The sequence below is a fragment of the Gracilinanus agilis genome, chromosome 4, assembly GCF_016433145.1.
Source record: "Gracilinanus agilis isolate LMUSP501 chromosome 4, AgileGrace, whole genome shotgun sequence".
Lineage (NCBI taxonomy): Eukaryota > Metazoa > Chordata > Mammalia > Didelphimorphia > Didelphidae > Gracilinanus > Gracilinanus agilis.
The window spans coordinates 78645653-78669105 of NC_058133.1; positions in this window are offsets into that span (position 1 = coordinate 78645653).

A 23453-nucleotide genomic window follows, 5' to 3' on the forward strand; every position below is an offset into this window, starting at 1 on the left:
ACAAACTATGCAAGAACACGAATAAAAGATGCACAGAACTTTGGGCTCTACCTACCCTCCCTCCAGTAGAGCAGCTATCTTCCTACAGGATGCTGGTCACTAAATGAGAGACAGAAAATAGGAAGCAAAGAGGTGGGAAATGACATTGAGTGCTCAAAATCACATAGACATAAACTATGACCATCTATTAAACTGAACTCAGCTGAGGTCAAAGACATGGGTACCATGTTGTTGCTGTCATAAACTTCTTGCCTTCAAATGGATGATAACCTTTGAGTAATTGGCTTCTTTTTTCCTTTTAAGCATTTGGATTCCTTTGAAGAAAATTATTCATCCTTTAAAAAAAAATCAGAATATTAATTTCTCAAACTTCCCAAAGGTTTCCACAAGTATGTTTTCTTTCTTCTGAAGGAAGCTGATCCCTATCCTTTCCCAGAGATTTCTATCATTCAGGAAAATAATTTATTGGAATTATTTAAATGTTGCATGATAAGGGAGCTTACTTCCAAAGAACTCTCCTGTTTAATGTTTAAAATTTTTCTGGACAGGAACCAAAAGTGAGAAAAGGTTCATCCCAGCTCTCATCAGACACTGTCATCATTAATACTCTTTTGCTCTGGGAGTAATGCCAACTTCATGAATAGAAAATGAGAAATTAGGACAGTATACATAAATCTGTGTGCAAAGGATTCTGTAATGCCATGAATAATTTTATGTATTCAGTTGGCAAGTGTTCATTAAGCACCCACAGTATGCAGGGCTCCATGTAAAGCTGCATTTAGATCAGATAAAGTACCTACCCTCAAGGAGCTTTTCAGTTTGGAATTGTCTGATAGGGAGACAGAACCTAAGCACAAATAATTATATTACAAAGGAAGCATTGATCAATTGAAATGGATAAAAACCAAGTGCTAAATATTACATGAGATCTGCAAGGGTGACAGGGGAAATGTCACAAAAGGTTAAAGGATCAGAAAAAGGTTTCAGGGAAACAGAATCAAGTCAGGTTCATAAAGCCAAGATAGGAGCATACTGGATTCTGAATGTTTACTACTAGCATGCTGAGCCTTAACCAGGTAGAGATGAGATGATATGGGGCTTTGCCTCAAGGTACTGGCATTTAAGGGGTGCTGATAACACGTGGAGTCTTTCGGCAATGTATAAACAACTGAACTTAGCACCTATTTAGCAAGAATAATTAGTTAAAATAGAAAGCTTCCAGATGGTGTTTCTTCCCCTTTTCCTCAGGGCATTTCCTTTCCCACCCCCTTCTACCTCCATCACTTAAGATATGTTTCCGATCACTTGTCCTGGACACATTTTGTATCGCTTGCCTGAAAGCACAAAAATTACTAGTTCTATATATGATTTTTCTATGTGTTGACAACACTTTTGCTAACAGAAAAAAAAATCTTTTTATTTGGGAGGCATTAGATTGCCCTTAAATAATTGAAATTAGTGAAATAGACAGCAAAAGATGTGACATCCTCAAAAGAGTTGTGGTTTGTGAATTTGGATTTATCTTCCTTTGTTTAAAAAAAATCCCCTCCCCCTGCACATTCATCATGATGAGCCCCCCCCCCCATCAAGGCTTGGAGGCTCTTTCACATTGGGAAAATAGCCCCTTGTTCCCCAAGGGTCTCTGTGCTTTTTTATTCCTCCTGGAATTAGAGGCAATGAAACAGGAGCCTGAGCTGAATGGGGGTGACCCAGCAGGGCCTCTGTATTTAGAAATCATACAAGGCATTTTGAGTGTGCCTGTCTGGAGGGGGTGGAGGGATGGGGATAGGGAGGGTGAGTGGCCTTGAGGAGTGGGAAGAGACAGAGGAGAAAGAACAAAAGCTCAACATTACATAGAAGTCAGGGCTGACAACTCCCTCCCATATTCCTGGGGGCCCCTGATTTGCCTGAGTTACCTACATTTGGGTGGCAATAGATGCAAGTTACCATGGTTTGGATGCTTTCCTAAATCCTGGCTCTCCATCCCAGCCCACCCTGCAACTTTCGGTGCTCTTATGCCTCAAGGATAATGGAAAACATCTCCCAAATTATACCAGACATCTATGCCTCACTGTAATTTACATGAAACTCCCAAGTTTTATCCCCTATCCGAATGGAATCTTTCACCCTCCAAAGAGATGCTCAGATGCTCTAATGATTCCCATAGAAACTGCAGAGAAATCCCTTGAATGGGCTAAGTAAGCAATTGACCTAGAAACTTCTCGGCAGGACAGACCTCTCTATTCCCAGTAACTAGTAACCCTGTCATCTACAGAAATTAACTGCCTTAAGGGGCTATGCATAATTCTATCTCCTATACCAGGTCTGTCTGTGATTTAGTTACAAACCAAATGAAATAAAATCAACACATATTTGTTAAGTGCCTGCTGTTTTCTAGGCACTGTCCTTAATGTTTCCAGGGATACAGGAAATGTAAAAGATGGATTGCCTATTTGGGGATTGGGCACTGAAGAAAGAACCCATGAAAAGTCAGCAAATTGACTCATCCATCCCTACCATGCTCTGTAGAAACCAAGAAGAAATACTCCCCCTGCCCTGTGCCTTGATTTCTTGCTCAAACCAGACACTAGTTTCCCAAGAAAATTTCAACATTTCCCAAGAAAATATCAGTCATTTTAGAAGCTATTGATGCAGCAAGAAGGCAAGTGCAACAAGTGTGTCATCTCTTTCACCCTATCCAAACCCATGTCCCCCCCTTGAAGAAATTACCCCCAAAATTCTTCTCTACCTACTCTGTCCCCCAGCAGCCTTCTCCCTATGGACCTACCTCCACCCCAGATGATTGGTGGATCTCTGGACCAAATGACCAAATCATGAGATGCTCAGTCCATTCTTGCTTCACTCTGGGCCCCACTTTTCAATCAATCAAATAAACATTTATTAAGCACTTAATATAAAGAAGCAAAAGACAATCCTTGCCCTCAAGGAGCTTATGATCTAATGATGGATACAGCATGCAAATAAACATATACAAAGCAAACCACACACAGGATAAACAGGAAATAATAAACAGAAAGAAGGCACTAAAATTAAGAGGGGTATGGGAAGGCTCTGGTAAGATATGGCATTTTACAGAGGCAGCTAGGTAGCTCAGTGGATTGAGAGTCTGGGGAGATCCTGGATTCCAATCTGGATTCAGATACTTCCTAGCTTGGTGACCCTGGGCAAGTCACTTAATCCCTGTTGCCTAGACCTTATCTCTCTTCTGTTTTAGAATCAATACATAATATTGATTCTAAGACAAAAGATAGGGATTAAAAAAAAGATGGGATTTTAGTTGGAAGTTAAAGGAAGCCAGGGAAGTCAATAGACAGAACTGAGAGGGAGAGCATTCCAGGGAAGAGGGACAGTCAGAGAAAATTCTGGGAGCCAAGAAATGGAATATTTTATTCACAGAACATCCATGAAGCTGTTGTCACTACATCAAAGAATCCATGTTGTAGGAAAAGGTATAAAATGGCTGGAAAGATAAGAGAGAGCTAAATTGTGAAAGGCTTTAAGTGCCAATTGGGATTGGATGCAATAGGGAACTGCAGGAGTTTATTGAATAGGGAGAGGGATATTTATAAGTGCCCACTCTATGCCAGGCACTAAATGGCAAAATAAAAGGAAGAAGGAAAACCAGTTTCTCCAACACAACCCTTTCATAGAGATCTAGAAAATGCACCACCAAACCAAGTCTTGATGAGGAAAAAAGTTAAGTCACTAGTCTTTTATTCAGCCTAAATTGGCACGGGGTGACTGCAAATATCTGGAGTTTGGCCAGGAGCAGACATAAATATTCCAGTCCCCAGACACTGAAAGAAGACCAAGGCTAAACATTCAGGCAGAAAGAGGTCCTAAGAGGTCCCTTGTTCCAGTGCAGGGTATAGAAAAGGTACTATCTGGCTGCTCTATCAATTCACTACCTGGGTCCAGGTCACAAATCCAGGGCAAACTAAGGAGGAGACCTCCAACCAGGCATGGAAATGAGGAATAGTCCTGAACATTCATCTATGTCCTGAGAGAGAAATAAGTTTGAAAATAAGAAACAACAGTGTGGTTCTGACCCTAGGAGCTAAGCAGGGACTCAGTTCCAGTGTCCACTTCAGTCTGAAGCCCAAGAATCCCAGGTCAAGAGGAATCAGAAGTTTGGTCACTATGAACCTTCAAAGATTACCAAATGCGTGATAGTGGTTGAGTCCAGCAACAATCAGTTGGCATTCCCAACCAGGAAGAAGCCCAGAGAAAGGTGGATCAGACCCAAACCTGGGTCAGGAACTTGCAGAGCTCAGAAAAGGAGAGCAGTGATCAGATTTTGCCCCAAATCACAACACTTTGGAAACACTGAAAGCTTTTATCTTAGATATTCCTACAATCCCATATATTTCCACCAGAAGAGTGCAGGGCTTGAGCCTAACATAAAATCTGGAAGTAGATCAAAATAATGAGAAGAAGGAAAAAAGAATCCCACCATAAAGAGATATTGTGATGATAGGTAGGATCAAGACATCAACCCAAAAGAAGTGATAGCTCCAAAACATCTGTAAGCAAATCCTCTAAGATAAATGCAGCTTGGACGAAAGTTGAACCAGAATTCTAGGAAGAGATAAAGCTAGAGTTTTTTGTTAAAAAAAAAAAAAAAAAGCTAAAAAACGTATTTTTTAAAAATAACAAATGAGGGGCAGCTGGGTAGCTCAGTGAAGTGAGAGCCAGGCCTAGAGACAGGAGGTCCTAGGTTCAAATCCGGCCTCAGACACTTCCCAGCTGTGTGACCCTGGGCAAGTCACTTGACCCCCATTGCCTACCCTTACCAATCTTCCACCAAGGAACTAATACACAGAAGTTAAGGGTTTAAAAATAAATAAATAAATAACAAATGAGAGTACTGAAGAAAAATTAGAAAAGAAATAAATTATAGAAGAACAATAAGGTCATAGAAGAAATATAATTAGAAATAGGATCTACAAGTGGTTCTCATGTTCTGGTGAAATTAAAAGAAGAATTAAATGTGAAGGGAAATGGGGGGTGGTGGTGGGAGGAGGAGAAAGTGTGAAGGAAATTATCTCACACTATTGCAGTACTCAGGTAGAAGTCTTGTACTAATGGTATCAAGCTCAAATAGAAATGGATCCCTACCAGCCACATATTGACTTAGAAAATCACAAATTAACATTATTCATATTGTTTTATACTTTCATTTATTTTGTTTAATATTTCCCAATTACATTTTGTTCTTGTTTGGATTCCATTTGAAGTTTTGGAGGCCACTGCAATTTCTAGCCTACAAATTTAATACCTCTGATCTATACCAAGAGTAGAGGAGATGGGAGCAGAGGCAACAGTTGAGCCTCACTGTAATCCAAACTGGTCAAAGGAATGAATAATATGCATATACTCATAAACACAGATTTAGGTATAGAAATATAATTCACCCAAAAGGAAGGAGAGAGGTTAAGGAAAAGAGAGAAATAAGAAGAGTAGATAAAGGAAGAGAATAGTCAGAAATCAAACACATTTTTAAGGGTAGGGCAGGAAAGAATGAGGGAAAAAATATAATTGAATAGGAAGAAGAGAAATAAATAATAATTATAACTGTAGGTGTGAATAGAAAGAACTCATCCATAAAATAGAAGACAATAACTAGAAATCAGTATCTAACAATGTATTATTTACAAAAAACACACCTGAATCAGAAAGATATACACAATGTTTAAAAAAAAGGGAGAAGTATAGTCTTTTATGCTTCATTTGAAGGTAAAAAATTGGCAAAATTAGCAATAATGATCTCAGAAAAAACAATATCAAAAACATACCTAGTTTTAAAAATCAAATAAGGAAACTATAGTTGGCTGAAAGGTACCATAGGCAATGAATTAATATCAACATTAAATATGCATATGCTAACTGGTGTAACATCTAAATTCCTTTTTTAAAAACCCTTACCTTCCATCTTAGAACTATGTATTGGTTCCAAGGCAGATGAGCAATAAGGGCTAGGCAATGGGGATTGTGACTTGCCCAGAATCACATTGTGTCAGAGGTCAAATTTGAACCCAGAACCTCCTTCTCTAGACCTGGTTCTCAATCCACTGAGCCACCTAGCTGCTCCCCATTTAAATTCTTAAAGAAAGGAAAACAATGAAGGTGGAAAAATGCCTTAGAAGGCTTCTGAAATAGTCTATATGAGCAAGAATGAGGGCCTATTCTAGAAAAACAGTGGTAGTATAAAGGAAGATAATATACTTTAGATAGAGGATAAACAAGAGCTGCTGTGGATACAATTTTTCAGGGTAATGAAAAATATGGAGATGTACCATTTGAAGATAAAAATAGGTTGTAGTTCATGTGCAAACTTACTCATTCATACAATTAATCCAATTCATCAAACATAAGTGCCACGTGCTGAAGACACAAAGAGCCAACCACACTTCTAAGTTAAAAGGTTGGATGAAATGACCTCTAAGGTCTCTTCCCAGCTCTAAATCTATGAATCTATGAAAAATGAACTCTGCTACAGCAGGAGACAAGTTGTCCTGGGTTCAAATCTGGCCTCAGACACTTCCTAGCTATGTGACCCTAGGTAAATCACTTAATTTCAATCACTTAGCTCTTACTGCTCTTCTGTCTTAGAACTAATACTAAGACAAAAGGCAAGGGTTTTTAAAAAGATAGACTCTGCTTTCAAGCTACTTACATTCTACTGCTGAATGAATAACTTGAATGGATGTTTATTAAATACATATTATTTACCAGGAACTACTTGGTGCTAAAGGAGATACAAAATAAATATGATATATCATCCTTGTGGAGAAGATATAATTTATTCCATATTTGTATATATGAGAGTTGACTGTAGCTTTGGTTTGGGGTTTAGTCACTTGTTCATACACAAACTTCCCATGAAGTCAAATTAAAAGGTATGTGAACAGAAGCTAGATCTACAACACTGACTCCAACTAATAAGGTGATTTCATTTTTGGAAATTTAAAATGAAGGAATACCAATATGTAAAAAAAAAGATCCATAGCAACTCTTGTCAAAGTGGCAAAGCACTAAAAACTAAGAGTGTGCCTGCCCATCAGTTGAAAATTGATTGAACAAATTATGGTATATGGATATAATGTAATATATTCTTATATTTAAAAATGATGAAAGGTAGTATTTCAGAGAAACTTGGAAAGACTTATATAAACTGTTGCAGAGTAAAATGAACAGTATCAGGAGAATAAGGTATATAATAACCACATTGTAAAAACAAATGGTTTTGAAAGATTTAAAAACTAATTAATGCAGTGATCACTAACAATAATGACAATGGTAACAATAATAGTGATAATGATAATAGCAAACATTTATATAGCTCTTAATATGTACCTGTCACTGTGCTAAGTACCTGACAATTATTATTTTATTTGATCCTCACAACAACCCTGGAAGGTAGGTGCTATTATAATCCACATTTTATAGATGAGGAAACTGAGGCAAACAGAAGTTCAGTGGCTTTTCCAAGGTCACACAGAAGGCCATTAGATTTAACAATGAGGAGATCCTTGATAACTTTGGGGAGAGCTATTTCAGTTGAATGAGGAACCTGAAAACCAGCCTTCAGAGAATTGAGAAGAGAGTAAAAGGCTAAGTGACCCAAGGCAAGTCATTTAATCCCCACTGTCCAACCCTTTCTGCTCTGCTGCCTTGGAACCAATTCATAGCATTTATTCCAAGACAGAAAGTAAGAGTTTAAACAAAAAAAGAGAAGAGTTTGAAAGAACAGGAAATGGGAGACCAGAAATACAGGATGATAGCTAACAGCTACGAATAGATCAAGCAAGGGTTTCTTGAGGATGGTGTAGATATAAGCATGGTTTTTAAGTAATGTTTTATTTTTCCAATTCCATATAATAACATTTTTTTACATTCGTTTTTAAAATTTTTGAGTTCCAAATTCTCTCCCTCCCCCTTCATTGAGAAGGCAAGCAATTTGATATATTATAGATGTGCAACCATGAAGAACATATTTCCCTATTAATCAGTCATGTTATAAAGAAAATATACCCCCAAAAAGCCTGCTTCAACTTGTATTCAGACTCCATCAGTTTTCTTTCTCTGGAGGGAGTTGGGCATTTTTCATCATGAGTCCTTTGGAACTGTCCATATGCATGATTATAAGGGCAAAGAGAACAACCCGTAAAAAGAGAGTGAAGATTAGTGAGAAAACAGGGATGACAGAGGCAAAAGTCTACTGAAGAATATGAGATGGGATGGGATCATTTCTGCAAGTAGAAGGATTTTCATGAAGGAAGAGATAGTGATAAAAGGCATCTGAATAATGTGAAATGAGGCAGAGAAGGAAAGGGGGAGTTCTCAGGGAATAGCCTAGTTTTGTTTTGTTTTGTTTTGTTGCTTAAATATGAAACTATTAGTTGAAAGAGTTGAGGAAGATACAATGGGGAGTGTAAGAAAAGATGAAAAGGTTTGGAAGAGTCACTTGGGAAATTAGGAAAAAAAATTTTCTTGGCAATGCAATTATGAAAGTTATGGGGTTTGCTTTTTTCCCTTGGGGAGGACAGGATGAGTAGGGAGGAGTAAGAGAGAAAAAATAAATTATTATAAACTAAAAAAAATACAATTTAAAATGTAAAAAGCTAGAATAGGATAAAAATAGAGGAATACTAATTACTTACACATATTAAGTATTCATTAAAATTTGCATTTTTCTCTAAAACAATCCTATGAAGGAGATCATATAAGTATTTTTATCCCCATTTTGCCAATAAAGAACCTGGAGTTCTGCAAGGTTAATGAGTATCCTTTGATCACAAAGCTTGGACCCACCTGAGGCAAACTTCAAGTCCAGGTCTTTGGAAATCAAATCCTGTACTCTCTCTAATATGCTAGGCTGTTTTTCAAGGTCAGGGAAATAAATTAATGTCCTAATTTACCTCCACACATGAATTTCAGCTTTGAAAACTACTTGGCTAAAGGAAATTCATAGCCTAGGACTTCCCAAATTCTCTTCTATTGTTCTGCCTCATATGAGAAAGTTTTAATATTTTCCCTCTAAATTATTAAATATGAAATTTTATATGAACATGCAGTGATTGGGGGATATGAAAATACCCTCTATTCTGTAGCCCAAATTTTCTCCAATGATGTCCTCCCCCAAGTTTTTTTCTAAACCAAATCTCTTATTTCATGAGTATAGTAAACAGCTAAGTTGCACAGTAGATAGCCAGGTCTGGAATCAGGAAGATCTGGGTTCAATTCGACCTCAGAACCTTGTCAACTATGTGATCCTGGGGCACTCACTTACCCCTGTTTGCCTCAGTTTCCTCATTGGGAGAAGGAAATAACAAGCCACTTAAGTATCTTTGTCAAGAAAACCTCAAAGGGGGGTAAAAAAAACAACTGTAAACAACTAAACAACAAAATAGTAGAGTCCCCAGGTTAGGAAATTCCCTCTACCAAATTCAAATTAACACCTACTATTCAAATTATATATATATATATATGAGAGAGAGAGAGAGAGAGAGAGAGAGAGAGAGAGAGAGAGAGAGAGAGAGAGAATGTTCTATTGCCAAATTTGTTTAGGAAATGCTGCTGTGGTCAAGAATCTATTCACAAGAGGATGCTAATTCATCTTTTTTTCAAACTCTTACCTTCTGTCTTAGTATCAGTTTTAAGGCAGAAGAGCAACAAGGGCTAGGCTATAGGGGTTAAGTGACTTGCCCAGAGTCATACAGTTAGGAAATGTCTGAGGTCACATTTGAACCCAGGTTCTCCTGACTCCAAACCTAAAACTCTGTCCACTGTGCTACTTAGCTATTGCTTGCTAATTCATTTTTACCCAAAAGAGAGAGACCTTTGTTGGGTAAGGACACTAGCTTCTCCAACTGCCAAGAGGAAAAAAAAACATGAAAAGCACGTGTGTCAAAACATTCAGCCTGTTCCTTGGCATCCACAACTGCCGTCTGGGAGATCAGATGGAGAGAGCAAATTTAGAGGTGTTTGATGCCCCTAGGATTGCCAGAGTTTTCCTTTGTGTCCCTGGTGCCTGTAGACATTATTTGCTCTCCAGAGGATTTGTAACCCAAGGTTACTGATTTGAAACAGATCTTCCACATGACTAATCAAGGGCACCAAGTGTAACACGTCTATGAATGTAGATCAAACCTAAAAAACATAATCATAACTAAACTGGGGCAACCAGAGTTTTTCACAGGTTGGGATGGTGCCATCCTCAGGGTATGTTGTCATCTGTCCCCAAAGTGCTTCCCCCTTTCCCTCCTTCCAAACTGTCTTATCCCTGTGGTGACAACCTAGAATTCTTCCTCATCCTCTGACCCACCCCTGAATGCAATGGTGAGGGCAGAGGTCTCATTCTGGATTTGCTTTCAAGTTGCCTCTTCCCATGGCAGGAGTGGTAGGGATAGTCCTCAGGGCTTCCTCCTCTCCTGTATAGTAGCAGTAGTAGCCTTAGATTCTTTTCCTTCCATCTTGCTCCTACAGTGATGTCCTAGGCCACCATATTTCAAATAAGTCTATCCTCTCCTCTGCCCACCTCTTGCGATTTGCTCAAACTCCAGAAATGTCTCTAAAACTATACTATAAAGAAGATCATATAAGTATTTTTATCACCATTTTACTAATGAGGAACCTGGAGTTCTGCAAGGTTAGTGACTACTATCATTTGATCATACACTAGGACCAAGAGTATTGTTTAGAGGAAGTGAGATTTACATCTGAGCTTTTCCTAGAGAATAAGAATCTATGATTTGATTGGTGTCCTAGATAACATTTGAGCCAAAAAGTATCATAAAAGAGAAGCTTCTCTCTTGCTACATCAGCAAATATAACCTTGGTACCCAGAATTCTCGACAGGTTTCCGTTTTAGAAAATAAAATCTAGTGTAACCATATCCCAGGGGACTCAATAATTCATGGTAATGGGATGGAAAGTCTTTCATCTTAATAGTGTTGGTTTGAATTTATCACAGCATTAATCACTGGAGAATGAAAATAACTTAAAATGTACCGGGCTCTCTTCAGTCAATAGGCCCCCACCCCTCTGCCCCCAGCATACCCAAGAGAAATGTTATATTTCATTTCAATCCACTCTACTTAGTATGGGTGTCCATTGCCTTAACACCTCAGGCCATTAGAGATGCATTCTGGATTTTTAGTCTTCTCAAGTTGATGAACAGAGTATCAATTTGAGAAAAGCCAATAAAAGGGAAGCTAGGCCAGATGCAACTCCAAAGTATTGACAAAGGGGCAAAGCTAGCACAGGGAAAACAGCTAGATTTCCATAACACCATCCTTTCACACCTACACTTACTTTATAATTAGCCCCTTCTCATACTCTTCTTGCCATTTCCTAGATATTGAGAAATGGTGATATCTGGGGCAACTAAGAAGTGCACTGGACAGAGCACCCTACCTATATTCAAAAAGATCTGGGTTCAAATCCGACCTCAGGCACTTCCTAGCTGTGTGACTCTAAGCAAGTCCCTCAACCCCAATTACCTAAAAGAAATTTTTAAACTTTCAAAAGAAGTGGTAATATAAGAGTAACTATATATCTTCTTGAATCTGATTTATCATGAAGACCAAAGCTTTCCTAATGCTTAGCATCTTCTCTCAAACCATCACAACCCCTACTTCTCTGTCTTTCTTCTAAGTTTATGATGGGAACAAGACGGCACTCAAGATGAGGAGAGAATGAGAACATCACAAAGAATAGACTACAAAAACATTCTGGAATTTAAAAAACAAAAGCAGAAATATTAGCCCCTTTCAAAGAACTTTTATTCTGAGAGAGCTAGCATCTTAGGGAAGTGGTGACCAAGAAAGAGTATTTTGGTGAGGAATGTCATAGGGATGGTGAGTGGAGACACAGATATAGTCAAGGCACTCTGATTATGGCTTCACAACTGGAAAGGAATTGAGAAGGAAAGGTGGAGAGAGAGAGAAGATGGCCAGGACAATAAAAGTAATGTTTAGTTCCCTGAAATACTTTATTATTGTTTAGCTCTATGGGGGAAAGGAGGGTCAAGAAACAACTCAGATTCATAACCTTGGCAACATCTATGACACTTCCCCCTCTCTAATCATCCATATCCAATCAGTTGCCACATATTGACAATTCAGCCTCCATCACCTCTCTTATATGTTTCCCTTTTATTCTTTTTACATGTCTATGACACTTGTCACAGTTCTCATTTCCTCTGCTGGTTTGGACTAGACTACTATTATAGTTTCCTATTTCCAGTCTATATTCTCTTTAATCCCTATACCACACATCTGGCAAAATAACCTTCCTCAGGCACAGGTCTGATGACCCAATCTTTTCTGCTCAAAAGCCCTTGTTGATTAACTAAAGGATGAAATAAAACCTAGTTCCCTCCAATCTTGTTTGTCAGCCTTATCTCATACTACTCCCCTTTGTGAACTCTGTATTCCAGCAAAATGCATACTCTTTGTTGACATGATCCAGGAAGTCCTGATGAGCTACTGGTGACCACCAATGTTGTAAGAGTTGCATCAAAGATGATTGGTAAGAGCCAGAAGGAGCTGTCCACTGAGTGGAGTATAGCTACCTACTCAGAGAGACTGAGAAACTACCTGATCTATGTTGAGATTCTTCCAATACTTCTTTCTCCTTTGGATTGCCAGTAAGGTAAAGAGGGGTTTCTCTCCTTCCCACCCCCTCTGATATCAGCGATGGCCACAAGTACATAGCAATGAAAACATTTGCTACCTACCTGAGACTAAATCCTTAGCCACCTCTTTCTTTCTACTTTTTTTCCTGAGCACAATCCAATAACTAACAAAGTAGAAATAGATGCTTCCAATCTTGGTAGTAACATCATGAACTCAGGAGAGTTTCTGAGTCAGATATTAGCATTGGAGATCATTCCCAAAACAGTACCAGTTCCTAACAGACAAGAAGCACCACCATCAGAATATTCCACCTGGTTGAACGCATGGGTCGGGGTGGACATGATTGAGGATGTGGACTCGAAACTACCACACCAATACAACGACCAACAATTTGGAAATGGGTCTTGATCAAGGACACATGACAAAACCAGTGGAAATGTGTGTTGGCCATGGGTGGGGAGGAGTGCGGGGGGTGAAGGGGAAAGTAGGAGCATGAATCACGTAACCATGTTAAAAATGAATATTAATAAATGTTTAAATTTTAAAAAAAAAGAATATTCCACCTGGAAGGACTCAAAAGAGCTAAGCCAAGCCACAGCTGGCCAGGAATCCAAGGCTTTTTGATTTGCTCACAAAAATAAAGATCTGAGATGAGTGAAATATCTATATTAGAAGTCTCATATACAAATGGGACTTTTCGTATCTTTTCTTTTTTAAGCATGTTGAGAGGTTGTTAATAAGGCACTGCCCTAAAACTTATATTGTAAATTGTACAGCCCAAGGTACTAAAAGAATTTACAAAAGTTACTGATGGACACCAAGTAGATAATCTTTGAGGAATACAGAGAGATGCCTTAAGAATGGAGATAAGCAAATAAACTTGAATTTCAAAAGGGTAAAGAAGATGGATACTTCAAATTATAGGTAGGTAGGTTTAATATTTAATCCTGGCAAGAATTTAGAAGGGATTATTAAAGGAAATTTTATGAATTATTTAAGAAGAAAAAAGAGTCATCCTGAATTTATTAATAATAATATAATAATACTGGTTTGGCATTTAGATAGCACTTTACAGCATAGAAAAGCCTTAAAAATATTTTTTCATTTGATCCTCACAAAAACCCTGGTATGTGGGTGTTATTATTGTCTCCATTTTTCAGATGAGGAAACTGAGGCAGACAGCAGTCAGATGAATGACCCAGAGTGAAATGCTTCTAGGTATCCAAGGTCAAATTTGAACTCAGATCTTACTGATTCTAGGTCCATTGCTCTATTCACTGCACCCAAGCTACCTTGAACTGTCACAATAGAATAACCTAATTTCCTCTTTTGGTAGGGTTATTTACAAAACAAGTAGACTGGGGGCTGCCATGGATAATTGGATTTTAGCATGGTATTTGATAAATTCTTTCACATAATCATTATGGAAAAGATCAACAGATGTGTCCTGGATTTCAACCTTGAAAACTCTTCACTAAATCTTATCATCCAATGACAGATAAAAACATCTTTACAAAAAGAGCTACCCAAAAATCGAATCAGCAGCTTTAGAACTTAGTGAGTTTCCCATCACTGTTAATCTTTACTAAATATCATGGATATGGTTCACAAATTGGATGAAGATTGGGCTACAGAACCTCAATGCCCAGCACAGTGCCTTGAATATACTAAGTGCTTAATAAACATTTGTTGAATCAAATTGAATTTAACTAAATGAAGGTCCTCCCAACATTTTACGTGGTATGATTCTAAATACTCAAGCTATGCAAAGAATTGGAAACTAAGGGGTTTCTCATCACTTGGGGAATGGGTGAATAAATTGCGTCATGGGGTTGTAATATGGCATAAGAAAAGATAAGGGGAAGAGTTTTGGAGAAACCTGGGAAGACTTGTATGTACTCTTTCAGAGTAAAGTGAGCAGAATGAGAACAATTGATACAGTGACAACAATATCATAAAGACAGACAACTTTTTCTTATTTTTATTTTTAATATATTTTCTTTATTTCATTTCATTTCCCAGTTACATTAAAATTTTTAATAATTTTTTTCATTTTGAGTTCCAAATTCTCTCCATCCCTACTCCCTCCTTGAGAAGTTAAGCAATTTCATATCAATTATACATGGGAAATCATGCAAAACATATTTCCATATTAGCCATGTTGCAAAAAAAAATAAGCACAAATAAAAAGAAGAAAATTAAAGAAAGTTTAAAAATATGCTTCAATCTCCAGGAGTTCATCGGTTCTGTCTCTAAAGGTCCTTTGGAATTGTCTTGGATCATCATTTTGATCACAGTAGCCAAATCTTTCACAGTTGATAATCCTTACAATAGTACTGTTACTGTGGACAATGAATATTATCTCTGTTCTGTTTACTTCATTTTTCATGAGTTTGTATAAAACAAACAACTTGAAAGACTCAAGAACTCTGTTCAATGCAATGGCCCATCATGATTCCAAAGGAATGAGGGTGAATGAGAGGTAATATAACATGAAGAACTGGACACATATTTCTGGGATTTGGGGTGGTTTGAGGGAGGGAGGGAGCCAAGTTAAACCCTTGCTTTCTATTTTAGAATTAATACAAATATCAGTTTCAAGGCAGAAGATCGGTAAGGGCTAGGCAATTGGAATTATTTGCCCAGCATTATACAGCTAGGAAGTGCCTGAGACCAGATTTGAACCCAGGTTCTCCCAATTCTAGGCCTTTAACTCTATCCAATAGGCTATCTAGCTGCCCTAAATACTCTTTTTTGGACATAGCCAACATGGGAATTTTTTGTGCTTCACTATGCATATTTATTACAAGAATTTTCTTTTTTCTTGGGGGAAGATGAGAGGGAAGGAGAGGAGACAAATTCTTGCTTATTGAAATAATAAAATTTGAATTAAAAAATACTTATTCCTTGGGAAAGTAGAGCACACAAGAAAAAAAATCAAATAATGTATTTGCAGTAGTGTGTGTGTGTTCCTGGAACTTCCCATTTAGACAATGTAGAATTTAGAGAAGTGATTAAATCCCTTCCAATTAAGCTAATGATTTTCTACATTCCCAGAAATAACTCCTCCTTCCCCTGACTCAGAAAGAGATACAACAGGATGATAGTTTCATTACCTTTAAATGAGAATGAATGGTCCTTTTAGAAAGTCAGACAGGCACCACAGAGTCAAGGCAATATAAAGCAGAGTGCACAGACACTGGCCACTCTCCCAAATTCAACATTCCCCCAAACAGCATACCACCTGACCTCTCCCCCACCCCACCCCAGGGATATGAGAGTGAAGCTACAAAATATATAACTCAGTTTTCCAGATCCATCTTCAGTCCTAAGCCATCTCAGATCTATGCCTTGTTTTCCATTCCTACCACACCATCCCACACATTCTTGCCAGATAAGTCTCCCTAATTCATAGCTCTGATCACAACCCTCTTTTCTGGTCAAAGATCTTCAATGATGATATGAAAATATAGACTTGCCCTCCACCCACCCCCTACCATCCTTTGCAAAAGTTGTGGTTCATGGGTGTGGAATATAACTGTAGACTAGTTTTAGTCAGTTTTACTGATTTTTTTTAAAAATTCTTTGTTGTAAGGAGTGAATCTCTGGGAGAGGAGTCTAGATAAAGAGGGGGAGATCTAAGAAATGTAAAAAAAATTAATATAAACTATTTTTTTAAAAAAGGTTTTCAGTGGTTCCCCAATGCCTACCAAATTAAGTTCAACCTCTTTAGTCAAGCCATGATTGATGGTACACCAGAAAAAGAACTAAGCTGGGCATAAGGCCAACTGGCTTCTACTCCCACTGATTAAAACTTTCTACTGTAACCTGTATGATCTTGGAAAAGTCACTTAAATTCTCTAGGCTTGAGTTCTTCATCTGTAAAATGAGGAAGCTAGTTACTTGACCTCTAAAGTTTCTTCTAGCTCTGAAAATTTGTGATTCTACCTTGGAGAGCTCTAGGCTGTAAAAGGACAAGGCTTTTACCTCCTCTTGCCTGAAGTCAGGCCTCCAAGTCCCTTATGAAGTTTCCTCCCCAGAGCCTTACTCTCCAACCATCTACAAGACCCCCAAAATTTGAACTCCATCTTGGCTCCCCCTCCTCCTACTTCCTCACTATGACCTTGCTCAAGCCCCCTCCCCACCCTTTCCATCAGCTTTTTATGTGTTGTTTTCTCCTCTTCGAATATAAGCTCCTTGAGGACAGAGCCATGGACAAGTTAAGTCCAACTTACTCCAATCGGTATGCTATTACTCAGTACAGTGCTGGCCCAAAGTAAGCATTTAATAAATACTTTATCTACTACCATGCTATCCTATCACTAGAGGCTCTTCAGACAGAGTTCAGAATTGATGTGTATGTGTGTGTGTTTTCTTTTTCAAACCCTTAATTCTGTCTTTTAATCAATAATAAGTAGAAGAGCAATAAAGGCTAGGCAACTGAGGTTAAGTGACTTGCCCAGGGTCCCATAGCTAGGAAATGCCTGAGGTCAGATTTGAACCAGGTCCTTCCAACTCCTTGCCTGGTGCTCTATCCATTGTGCTACCTAGCTGCCCCTTCCCTGACCTCTCACAAAGGGAAGGACAGAGTCTCCTTGAGCAATCATGGAGGCTAGAGAGGGAGCTTCACTCCGAAGTACAAGGAGCTAAATAAGATTGACAGAAAAGATTTGGAAGGGTTCTTCCAAGAAGACTGAGAAATTGTGACCCAAAGCATCCTGGCAAAGGATGGATAATAATGCAAATCAAGTGGAAGTATGCATGGAGTTAGGAACCATGTGGAGTGGGAGAACAGCAGTCATGGAGGCAGGTGATCCTAGACCCAGATCAGGTCCTTCATTGGAGTTTTCTACTACAGAACCATTCAAGAGCACTCTCCAGCTACAGAGAAAGTGGAGCACCTGCCTTCCCTACTAGAGTAGTAAGTTGGGAGTTTGAACCCTGAGCTATCCTATAAGGGAATCGGAAAGACACTGTTCTCATTCCAACACATGGATTTTGTTGTTTATGTTCCATTGAAATTTATTTCTGCTGCAGATTAAATATTTACTCTTTCAAGGCTGTTTTCCAAGAATTCCCTGTACTTCCTCACCTCTGTTTTTTTTAATGTGGTTCACTCTCCCTGAAATGTCCTCCCCATCCATTTTTACTTATCAAAATCATACCCATCCTTCAGGTTCCAACTCTAAATTCCTTCTCCATGAAGCCTTCTCTGAACACATTTTTCAAACTAAAGTAATTTCACCTTCTCTTCTGAATTCTCATGTAATTTTGATGGTGTAATGGATAGAACATTAAACCTAGAGTCAGAAAGCCTTGAGTTCAAATTAAACCTTAGACAATTACTAGATGTATTACCCTGAGCAAGTCGCTTGACCTCTGACTACCAAATACTTGCTATTACTATTATCACCTCTCTTTTATCACCTTCTAGAGTAGACTACAGGTACTTGTGTTCATGTCATCTCCCTAATTAGATTAAAAGGTCCTTGAAGGCAAGGCATTTTCTTCACATTGCCAAGTAGAATCAAAAAATTTCAGAGCTCATGGGACCCCTGATTTAGAGCAGGAATGGACAGCAGTGGCCATGTAGTCTAACCCAAACCTGGAAAAGATTCCCTCCTACAACATCCCTGCCAAATGGGCATCCAACCTGGGAGAGCTCCAGCAAGGACAAACTCACTGCCTCCACAGTGCCTTACATAAAGCAGGTGTCAAATTAATGGCCTCAAATATATGACTGAATAATACCCACCACTGACATTTATACAGCACCTTTAGGCTTGCAAAACATTTTCCATATATTATCTCATCCAACTCACACAACAACATGTAGAAAGGGAATTAATGTTATCTTTATTTTACAGTTAGGGAAATTGAAGCTTATCCATATTATATGACCCAAAGTGTGTCCCACAGCTATTAAGCCAAAATGGGATCTCAAACCTAGGACTTCCTAACTCCAGTTAAGACTAGTGCTCTTTCCATGATACCATATGACTGATAACTTCGTGCAATTCTGCCTCACTTAAATTCAAATCACTCACAAGTCAAGATATCACCCCATGATGTCATTGGTCCTCTTTGGTTCAAAGATATTTTATTATCCCAGTTACGTATAATAATCATTTCCAACATATTTTCCAAAATTATAAAAGCCAAACTATCTCCTTCCCTCCTCCCATTCAGAGATGGTTAGCAATTTGATCTGGGCCACACATGTACTATCCTGCAAAAAAAAAAAAAACACATCCATGTTGGTCTTTGTTGTAAGAGCACACTCATATAAAACCGAAATCCCAAAATAAAACCACAAATATACTGATGTGAAAGATAGTCTGCTTTGACATGCATCCATCCAACTCAACAGTTCTTCCTCTGGAGGAAGATAGCATTCCCCATCATAAATCTTTCAGAATTGTCCCATTGCATTGCTGAGAATTTTCATAGTTGATCATCATATAAAATTGTTATTACCGGCTACAATGTTCTCCCAGTTCTGCTTACTTCACTCTACATCAGTTCATGCAGATCTTTCCAGGTTTTTTTTAAAATCATCTTGTTTATCATTTCTTATAGCACAATAGTATATTCCATCATATTGGTCCACTTTGAAAATGAAGGACCAACAACAACTGCTTTCTCGAATGAATGAATGAATGAATGAGTGAATGAAAGAATGAATCTGAAAGCCAGTGGAAGTATTATTCTAGGAACTCAAGAAAGGACTGGATTTTATTTCTTTCATTCTAGTTCATTTTTTAACACTTAGCTTCTGTCTTAGAATCTATCCTAAAGGTAATGGCTAGGCAATTGTAGTTAAATGACTTGCCCAAGGTCATGGCTAGGAAGTGTCTAAAGCCATATTTGAACTTTGGATGTCCCATCTCTAGGCCTGGCTTTCTATCCACTGAGCCACTTAGCTGCCCCTATTCAAAGTTTTTTTTTTTTTAATTTCAGATTAAAATGCAAATTACTCTTGGAAACGTGTCATTTGCTTACCCTTCAAAATGAATAAGTTTTATATTCTTTCTAGAAAGTAATTTTGGATGGGGGAAGGAAATATATAAGGACCCTGGATATCTGCAGGGGGAAAGGTGCAAAATGGGTTGACTAAGGCACCAAAGACAAACTTCATCTACTTTGCAATTTTATTTAGGGCTGGCCCCATACCAAGAGACACAGCCTCCTGCTCATTAGGCACTAAAGCCAAAATTTGATTCTCCCAGGCTTCTAAAAAGATTAAAATGTATGATCGGTGCCAATTGGAGCTGGGATTTAAAGCCAACTGTCAGGATCCATGGGGGCAACAATCCTGTGTGTGGCCAGAAGCCTCCTTTTGCAGGAAGCCTGGAGGACTTGACCTACCAATCCTACTCTTCTCCTCTCTGTTCCTCACTCTCTTGAAGTGATGCACCACTATCCTTCTAAATCAGGGTCAGTTGACCTCCACAGAGCAAATCCAGAGGATTTTTCTGGCCTGCTCTATGTGGCTAGACCACTGGCCACATTGCCCACTGCTCATACTTTTCCCTTGCCAACCAAAAAATAAAAGTCAATCAATCAATAAACATTTATTAATTGCCTGCTATATGCCAGAAACTACGGTAGGTGCTTGAGAGACAAAAAAGAGACAAAAACCATTCCCTGCCCTCAAGAAACTCACAGCCAGAAATTCAGCTTAGCCTAGAAAAATGCCCAAAACCCTCTAGGATAGTCCACACCAGCCCCAACTTCTTCCCCTCGACTTTTACTCAGCAGACTATTTCCTTCCATTGCCTTTACCTATATAGAGCAGTGGGATGATGGTCACCTGTGCTCCCTTCTGAATGTCTTCTCCATCCCAGCCCATCGCCCATCTCCTTGTGGCTCATCCCTCTCACCTAACAATGGGATGGAAGGGACTAGGCTGCTGGCTCTGCAGAGGCCCTCTTGGGCTGTCCTGCCCGAGACTAAACAATGGCTCAGACAAGGGGCAGAGGCAGAATGACAGGCTAATACCCATGGCCTTCATTGGTGTGTCTCTTTCAGCTGCAGAAATTAGGGCAAGATAATTTTAGCTCAACATGTCACACGGTTCCTTTCTTGCTCCTGCTGCCGGGCAGGCTCACGCTGAGACAAAGGCTACTTGTGTCCTTCAGCCCAGAGGCACTCAGTACCCTGTGAGAACCCCACTGCCCTGAGAGGACCTGGCTAGTCACGCAGGACAGAGACACCCCCTCGCCAGGATGGGATGGGTCTCAGAGCCCAGCAGTGTCTCCCTCTGCACTCAGGGATGCATTTTCTCTCTGAGCCTCTTTATAAGCTTTTGACCTCTGAATGCTTACGGGAGGAATACTCTCTGGGCTCAGCATCTGCTTACTTTTACTGACTGACAGTTCCCATGTGGGATTTCTGAACGGCAAGCAGCCAAGTCAGGAGGAGGATGGGGAATTCAAGGAAAAGAAATGCTGATGAGCAAACCCTTTCCTTCTATTTCCTCATACTCCCCTTGATGTAATGCTTGTGTCAGAGACACTCTCATGCGACAGTGGGCTCAAGTACTCTTTGGGGAATTCTTTTGTTCTCTGGAATCATCACAGGCACCCAGGAAATACAGGGAATAACCATTAGTACACTGAAGTCCATTCATCTCTTACAGAATTAAGTTTTGTTTTTTTAGGAAGGAGGCAAAATAGAAATACTTTGATGAGCAACTGATAGCACCCAAATGTATATTTTTTTAAAAATCAGCTTCAAGTGAGAGAACTCCCCTGAAAGAGATCCTCTCTGTCTTATCAGGGGGTGCATGGTTCCCTGTTTCTCAGATCTTGAGAGATGGTGAAAGTGCTCTCTGACTCCTTCCATCTCTATTGCTCTTTCTCCTCTTTCCCTTCCTTCTTTCTTCTACCTCGTGTTTCTCTCTTTCCCTTTCTCTGTGTGTCTCCATCTTCTCATCTATAAAATGAGTGGAGGAAGGTAGATTAAATAACCTCTAAGGTTATTATGTTAATGAATTAATCTTATTAATTCAGTGATTGAGTTTTCTCCTCATCACTTTCCTTTCTTCACATAAATATCCTTCCCTAGTTTTTCTCAGCTTCTCCAAGTGTTGGACTAGATGGTCCCAAAGGTCTCTTTCAGCTAAAAATCTACAATCCTATCATCTTCATGGATGCCTCCTCCCTCTTTTCTCTGTCTCCTCCCTTCCAACTCAAGAAGAAAAACCTCAGGGATTCAAAATGCCTCCCCACCACCACCATCACCACACACACACAGACATCTTTTTCCTTTTACTCCTTTATTCTTTTGTTCTCCAAAAACCTTGCAGAAGAGGTCACTGAAAGACTAGATGTAAAATTCATGAGAGACTCATCCTGATACACACACACACTCCTCCACCTAAAGACCTCTATCCTTGACAAGAAGTTCACACTCACCATGACCTGCTGGGGGAAGGGAACAAAGGATCCTGGGTATCCATTCAGAATTATGCAAAAACAACAACAACAACAACAACAACTAAACTGTTATACTCTCTGACCCAGCAATTTCACTACTGGTCATACAGACAGAAACAAAGGTTAAAGACACACCAAAATATTCATAGCATTTCTTTCTGTGGAAAGAAAGAACTAGAAACAAAGTGGGTCTTCATCAATAGGGAAGTGACTAAAAAATATATTAATATATCAAAGTAATGAGGGCAGCTAAAGTGATGTAGTAGATAGAGTGCTGGACCTGGAGTCAGGAAGACTCATGACTGAGACCTAAGCATCAAAAACCTCAATAAAATATATTTTCATAAAAATGGATAAATAAATAAACTCATCTGTCTGAGTTCAAATCTGGTTTCAGACACTTCTTAGCTATGTGACCCTGGGCAAGTCACTTTATCTGGTTTGCCTCAGTTTCCTTGTTTATCAAATGAACTGGAGAAAGAAATAGCAAATCACTCCAGTATCTTTACCAAGAAAACCCTAAATGGGATCACAAAAAGTCAGACAAGACTGAAACAACTGGATAACAATTACAACTGAAAATCAAAGTAATGGAATATTATCAAGCAGTTAGAAATGATGATCGTGAAAAATCCAGAGATCTAGCAATAGATTTTATGTCAGGTCAAGTATTAAGCATCTACTCTGTATCAGACATTATGGTAACCACTGAAGGTATAAGGAAAGGCAAAAAGATAATCATTGCCATCAAAAGAGCCTACAATCTAAAGAGGGAGACAACAAGCAAACTAGGTACAAGCAAACTTTATACAGGATAAAGTGGAGATAATTAACAGAGGGCAGGTATTAGCATTAAGGTAGACTGGGAAAGACTTCTTACAGAAGATAGGGATTTAGATGAGACTTGAAAGGAATCAGGAGAACTAAGAAAATGAAGAGAACAATTTATACCATGACCATGACAATGAAATTAAAGTGAACTTGAATTCTAGTCGAAAGGGGGAAATCATAAATGCTCTGGGAAAGAGATAATGAAACATACTTCCTTATGGAATAAAAATGGATTATAGCTAGAATGGAATATTATCTATACTATTAGATATGATTTTTTTAAAAACTTTTACTTTCTGCTTTAGTAACAACTCTAAGACAAAAGAGCAAGGCTAGAGAGTGAGGGTTAAGTGACTTGCCTAGGGTCACACAGCTAGGAAGTTATTTGAATCTACATCTTCCTGACTCCAGGTCTGGTGCATTATCCAGTGTGCCACCTACCTTCCCTCAGATTTGATCTTTGTATTGGATTTTTTTTATCTTAAGAGAAGATTCAATATGGAAGGGATGGACAAGAAAT